Source organism: Gracilinanus agilis, chromosome 2 (assembly GCF_016433145.1).
Source record: "Gracilinanus agilis isolate LMUSP501 chromosome 2, AgileGrace, whole genome shotgun sequence".
NCBI lineage: Eukaryota > Metazoa > Chordata > Mammalia > Didelphimorphia > Didelphidae > Gracilinanus > Gracilinanus agilis.
In genome coordinates this window covers 587849219-587856528 of record NC_058131.1, presented here as the reverse complement: position 1 = coordinate 587856528, position 7310 = coordinate 587849219, and the positions used below count along the sequence as shown (strand labels likewise).

Here is a 7310-nt window from a genome sequence, read left to right as displayed (position 1 = left end):
GTGTCTCAGGCACATATGTTGCCTAAATTTGAGCCTTTCTACATGTTTCACACATGTGCATTTCCCCTCACAGATTATGCGTAAATCTGAAGGGGAATGTGCCCCAGGATTATAGAGGAAATGTTTTCTTGTCCATTTTCTTGCTATGTTCTTGCTTTGAACTAAATGTCTACATTGATTAGCTTATAAAAGCAAATACATTAGTGAGGACTGGTGAACTTTGGTTTTAGTGGATACAAACTCACAGTGGACACAAACCTGAACCTAAGCAAGTCTTTTCTGGGGAAACCTACCCTATGAGTTGAGACCCTTCCAGAATCTCAAAAAATTATAGCTTCATTATCATCTAAGCCTATATTGTCAAACTCAGAGAGAAACAAGAGCCACTAAACCATATCCCAGAAGACCAAATATTGACTTTGAAAACCACATATTAACATTATCTGTGTTTTATTGTATTTTTACTTATTTTTAAAAATAACACTTCTCAATTACATTTTAATCTGCTTCTGGCTTACTTGAGAGTGCCGTGGATTGCATTCCCATGTCTGAACACAGTTCCTAGCACATAATAAAATCTTAATAAATTTTTAAAAAGCTGGTTGATTATTTGGAGTTAGATCAATTTTCTTAATGGAACATGGTTAGCCACTAAGTGAGGTGTGTTCCATCCCCTAGTTATCCAAAGCTTCCTAGGAATTGCATCAGACAAATAATTTTCCTATGATGGCAGCTGTGGACCTCATGTTTGACATCTTTAATCTAATCTGCATCTCTCCATCTTCTCACAAGTATATCATGAGAGAAGCAAGTTTGGCAAGTATTTTGGTGAAAAAATAATGATGAGTACATTGAAGGAAGCAAAAGGTAGAATGGTGCCATACTGTGAAAGGCTTTAAATGCTAGGTAGAACTTTGTGTTTTAAAAAATTATTTACTTGGTTTTTTTAGCAATTACATATAATAACAAAATTTCTACATAAATTTTCCAAAGTTTTATGATCCAGATTGTCTCCCTTTCTCCTTCCTTCCCCACCCCCAGCAGCTGGCAAGCAATTAAATCAGGGTTATACATGTATTATCACACAACCATATTTCCATATTATTCATTTTTGTAATTGAATATTTTTATAAAAACAAAATCCCAAAACATACACTCAAATAAACTAGTAAAAAAGTGTATGCTTAGAGACGGGAGGTCCTAGGTTCAAATCTGGCCTCAGACACTTCCCAGCTGTGTGACCCTGGGCAAGTCACTTGACCCCCCATTGCTTACCCTTACCACTCTTCCACCTATAAGTCAATACACAGAAGTTAAGGGTTTAAAAAATTAAAAATTTAAAAAAAGTGTATGCTTTCATCTGCATTCCTACTCCAACAGTTCTTTCTCTGGAGATGAATGGAATTCTTTGTCATAAGTCCCTCAGAATTGTCCTGGATCATCATATTGCTAATAGCAGCTAAGTCCATCACATTTGATCATTCCACAGTATTGCTGTTACTATGAACAATATTATCTTGTTTCTGCTTATTTCACTCTGCATTAGTTCATGTAGGTCTTTCCAGCTTTTAGCACAATAGTATTCCATCACCATCATATACCACAATTTGTTCAGGCATTCCCCAATTGATGGACCTTTTATTTTTCAAATCTTGGGCAAAGAACTTCGAACTCTTCTCAGGAGGCAATAGTGAGTCACTGAAAATTTTTGAGCAGAGGCATGACAACAGATATCCTTTCTAGATAAAGTTCTGATAGTAAACATTGTCTAAATGGATAAGAAAACTATGTGCTTTCACATGTTGCACACCTAAAATCAACAGCAATGAAGTGAAAAGGAAAAATCAATCAAAATCTTCTGCTCTAAGAGAGCCTTTTCTATTCTATCACTAGTTTGTTCAAGTCAAGCTTATTGATCAGCTATTTCCCCCTAATAGATTCCCTTTGGGGATATGTTGCTTTAAAGATTTAGGGTGCTTTGCAGCATTTCTTTAAAGTCATACCCGTTCCAAGCATGACTACTTCTCTTCTAAATCTCTGAACTCTAGCGTTTTTTTAGAAAGGGGTTGCAATACCTTTTATAAAGAGCTAGATTGTTTTAGAGAAAAAAATTGCTGGGAGCAAGTAGGCAGCCCCGTGGATTGTGAGTCAGGTCGAGAGATGTGAAGGTCCTACATTCAAATCTAACCTCAAGCACTTCTTAGCTGTCCTTCTTGACCATGAGCAAGTCATTTAATCCCCATTGCCTAGCCCCTACTATTTTTCTTTTGCCTTGGAACCAATTCACCATATTGATTCTAAATTGGAAAGTAAGGGTTTAAAAATGCTTAATAAAAGATCTACAAATCACAAAACAAAGAGAAGAATGGGAATTTATCAAGTGAATTGACTTTATGTTAAAGGCTCAAATTTATCTCTTAGAATGACTCAGATTGTGTTACTAGATTAGAGTCAAGCAGTAAAGGAACTTGAGAAAAAAATAGCACCCTGCTTGCACCCTAAAATTTCAATCCTATTGTAGACACTAAATGATAACTCTAGTCCAAGTATAAATAATATGGAATTAGGTCTTGATCAATGATACATGTAAAACCCAGTGTAATTGTGCGTCAGCTCAGAGGGGTTAGGGAGGTTTGGGGGAGAGGGAAAGAACATAAAATATGTAACTAAGGGGAAATATTCAAAATAAAAAATAAAATAAAATAAATCTAAATTGATTTTCAAAAAAGATAAAGTTCACAGAATCCCAAAAAATAAAATAAAATAAAATAAAATTTCAATCCCAAGGATCTCCCACAAGTAATATATTAAGGAATCAGTATGCCTATGTTCCAGCAACCATTTGCACTGTAACTTAATTCATTAATTTTTTTTGAAGAACAAAAAAGAAAATGTGATAATACCCATCATCTCAGCCCTAAGGCCCCTGTTAGAACATTTCCTCTTCTCCAACGATATACAGATGTCCACGATTATATTTTACTAAGGAAGAAACATGCAATAATTATCCGGCAATTAGGGAAGAACGCATGTTCCAGAACACTCCTATATTGCTTTGGGCCTTGGATATGCTACAGCAAGTTAGTACAATTTCATACAGGCCTGAAGGTTTTCTTTCCTGAGCTAACTAGATTGGTTGCAACCCCTGTCATCACTGCAGGGAGATTATTTTGTCTGATATACCTCAGAAGATCTGGATAACCCTTTCTTTAAGGGATGGTAATTCTATTCACTTAGTATCTAATCATTTTCCATATACAGTTAAGTATGGGAAAACTAATCTGGTCCCAATCAATAAACCAACCATGGACATTTATCAAGTTCCTATTGTGTGCTAGGAACTGTGCTAGATACTAGGAGTACAAAGATATTAATTGAATATCTTTGCCCTCAATTAGCTTACATTCTATTGAGGGAGGCAATATATGGACAAATAAATAAATATACACAGAATACACAAAAAATAAATAGATGGTCATTTTGGGGGGGAAGAGCTCTAAAAGCTGAGGGAAATGAGAAAGGCTTTAAGACCTCAACCACCTTTCCCACATTATTATAGTGAATTATTCCCCTCTTACTCTGTGATCCAGATGAATTGATCATTTTCCCCATAGGATACTATCTCCCATCTCTTTTTTGTTCTGGCTCTCCTCCATTCCCATAATGAACTTCTATCTCATCTTCTTTCAGAATATCTTGCTTCCTTCCAAATTCTCTAACTCTAGCTTTGTCTTATACATGAAGACTTTTATGATCTCTCCTAGTAATAGTTTCTTCCTCTAAAAAATATTGTTTACCTTGTGTTGATTTTCTATAAATATTTATTTGTATATGTGCTATCTCATCTAACAAATTCCTTGAGGTCAAGTATTGAATCATTTTTGCCTTTGTGTATCAGAACCTAACATAGTGTCTGGAACATAGTGCTTAATGAATGTCTTTTGACTGTTTGACTGATTTATATAGAAGTTGTTCCTGGAGCTGAGTTTTAAAAAATTGCAGTTTTCTTAGAAGCTTGGTCTGTTTCCCAAGGAGAGCAGGTAAAATGGAAAAGAGCCTACATATTACAAAATATCTATAGCACTTCTCTTTGTGGTAGCAAAGAACTAGGAATTGAAGGGATGTCCATTAATTCGGGAATGGCTAAACAAATTGTGGTATATGATTGTGATGAGAAGGCTAATTTAAAAAAATAGAAAGGACTACATGGGATAATGAACAGCTAATGAGTAGAACCAAGAGAACATCATATACAACTACAGATTTAATACTTGAAGAATGGTGAATGCTACATCTGAAGAATGAGCTGAAAATGGAAACATGTAAGACATAATTTTAGTATATATATATATATATATACATACATACATACATACATACATATATATAAAAGAAAAAGGAGCAACATAAAAAGATAAAAAGAACATAATGTTACCTATTGTTTATTTTTTCTATTGATTACTATATGTGCCTAATTTACATAGACTTTGCTTAATTTTTCTACTTTTATCAAGAGAGGGAATTTATTTTTCTAAAAGGTGGCTTATATTCAGGATTGTAAACAAGGAATTTTAATTTAGAAAACATTTCTTTTTTCTTGTTAAAATGCAAACACTTTTATAGTAGAGACTATAGTGTTCCTTTTCCTTATAGTAGGTACTTAAGACATGGTTGCTGAATTAGTAAAATTCCATTTCTAAATGAAATTTTCATTAGAGGAAAAGTATTAAAAATAATTTTAAAATATGAATGATTTTGGAGTCATATGATTGCTCTTATAACAAAATAAAAATTCAAAATTCAAATCAACAGGCTTTTCTTTAAAAAAGAAAAATTAAGGGCTCTACAAAGCAGAGGAGAGGAGGGAGTGTCTTTCAAGCATATGGGGGATAGTAATGCAAAGGCAAAAATAGAGTGTTATGTGTGAAGTACAGCAAGAAAGCTGGTTCCACTCAACCTTAGTGTAGAGGAGCAGTGGGTATTAAGGCTGGAAAGGTAGGTTGGGCCCCTGTTGTGGAGGGATTTAATTGCCAAATAAAGAAATTTATAATTTATCAATATACATAAGTATTGAAAATAACAGCATAAAAGGGTTCTAATTTTATTTGTTAAGTTAGGGTTACATAATTTTCTTGAAAGGAAATATCCTTTTTAGATTGTCATGAATAGGAAAATTAGAAGGCAAGATGTCACTCATTTTATGTAGTCCTACAATCCAGGTACAGTTACAGTGGTGCCTTTGTCTATAATTTCATTTACTAAGTCAAATTAATATCAAAGAAAAATTAAACACTGAACATATACATCATTAAAAACTTCACCCAGACACCAAGTTAGCATATCAATAGACATCAGCTAAGGGAAGTTTATTACTTTTGCCTGCTTCTATGAAAATGAGATAAGCAAGTAAACTTTAGTTGGCATAAATTCTAGGGACCCAGGCTTATTCAGTCTGGGCAGATGATAGACAGATAGGTACTCTTTTCCAAAATGTGCTTTCTCCATGCGTTTTCCCAATATATGTAAAGAATTTCATGCATTTTTACTCTTTTCAACTCAGACTTTCCTTTGGCCTTTAAAAGCCAACTCAGATGCTCTTATTTATAATTTCTTCATTCACAGCAACAATATTTTGCTGGGACTATTCTCTAAAGTATATGTGTCCCGTGATATCTAATTGATAGCAGGATCTATTAGCAAATAGACAATGAGACAAATCTTATTGTCACTGCCTCCCTCCCATGGAAAGCTCTACTGAAATCAGTGCTGAATGATGTGGGTTTGGTTAATATGTGCTTATGTTTGCCATTGGCCAAACAATGCCACTTTGGAGTTTTCTGGGCTCCTTTCTTCTTCTAGTTCCATCAGAAGTTCTCTGCTCTCAGGCATTGGTGTCTAGCTTTCTTGCCTCAAAAGTGAAGCAGTGAAATGAAGCAGGGAAAGGAAAAGAACTTCCTCAAAGATGATCCCACCAACCCCACCTATCTGACAGCCTTTCTGAGCTATAAGAGAAGCATGACCCACATCATAAATGAAGAAGGAAGTGGTTGGGGCAATTTCCACTGAGGACATCTACCTTACCCTTGTCACTGTAGGCATCATGGGCTACAGGTAACCCCCTCCCCCTTCCTTCCAAGCCTCTGGACCTTCAAAATCATTTTTACTAAGCATATTAATAATGAATATAAGAAGTAATTCTATAAAAATTGACATAAGTGCAAGAAGAAAGCCTTGACCATGTACTGCAAGAAGTGGCAAGATTCTGCTTTTAAGAAGCAGTTGGATAAAGACTTCAACAGCATGAAGAAATCCTGCCATATGATTAGATTCATTGCCAACATCCAGAGACATCTGCCCCTCTGAGGGAGACATCTCAGTTGATGGATATCCAGGTGAATGGAGGCAGCACTTGAGAAACTGGACTTGAACCCTCAAGAAGCTAGAGTAGCAAGTGTCCATGTCTACTGTGTTTGGGCAGAATGAGATAACTGACATCAATGGAATGATGGCAAGGATTACAAAAATGTCACCAGTCACTGGCACACAAAGAAACTCTCCTAAAAATTCCTTTGAGGCCTGCAGAAGGTGGCCTATAGTAGAAATTACCATCTTGCCTACCATCTGTAAGCCTGGGCTTTGTCAGGAGGGCAACAACCATCACCCCAAAATCAACAAAAAGATCATCAAGATTAGCAGAGTCTATAGGATCAAGGATGGGATACTAATAAAGACAAAGCATCCACCAATTATGAACTCTCTAACAAGTACATTAACCCCCTGAGAAGCTATATCAAATCAATATTTTCTCATGCTCAAATACTGTGTCATTGGTACCAAGAAGCATGTCCTCACCTTGCAAAACTCTCTGATGATACAGACAAAATGTTGCACCCTACAGAAGATTGACTTGAAATTTCTTGATACTCCCTCCAAATTTATCCATTACTGATTCCAGACTGTGAAGGAGAAGAAAGCTTTCATGGGATCTTCAAAAGGGGCCATTTTACTTTTTAAAAAAAGCTGCCTAATATTTCTGGGCCAACTCAGAACTGGTGGATTCTGAATAAATTATTTTCAAAACCAAAAATAAAAATAACAAAAAAATTCTAATGATCTAAGAAAAATCCTTTCCATTCAGAAACATTCTCCCATCCTCTGCCTGGGGAGAGCCATCACTAGAGCACAATAATGGGGCTTGGCCCCAGGGAACACTTTCTGCCTTTTTGGGGTCTTCTATTAGCTTTGCTAAGGATTGGTGCCACAAGGATCCCACATCTCTACTACCTTCCTGATGCCTCCTTTATAATCCT

At 35.6% G+C, this 7310-nt stretch overlaps 1 pseudogene; it reads left to right on the top strand.

Annotated features, from left to right (window-relative positions):
• The first annotated feature begins 726 nt into the window (after window positions 1-726).
• LOC123234198 lies at window positions 727-7063 on the top strand (annotated as a pseudogene).
• Window positions 7064-7310: the final 247 nt, after the last annotated feature.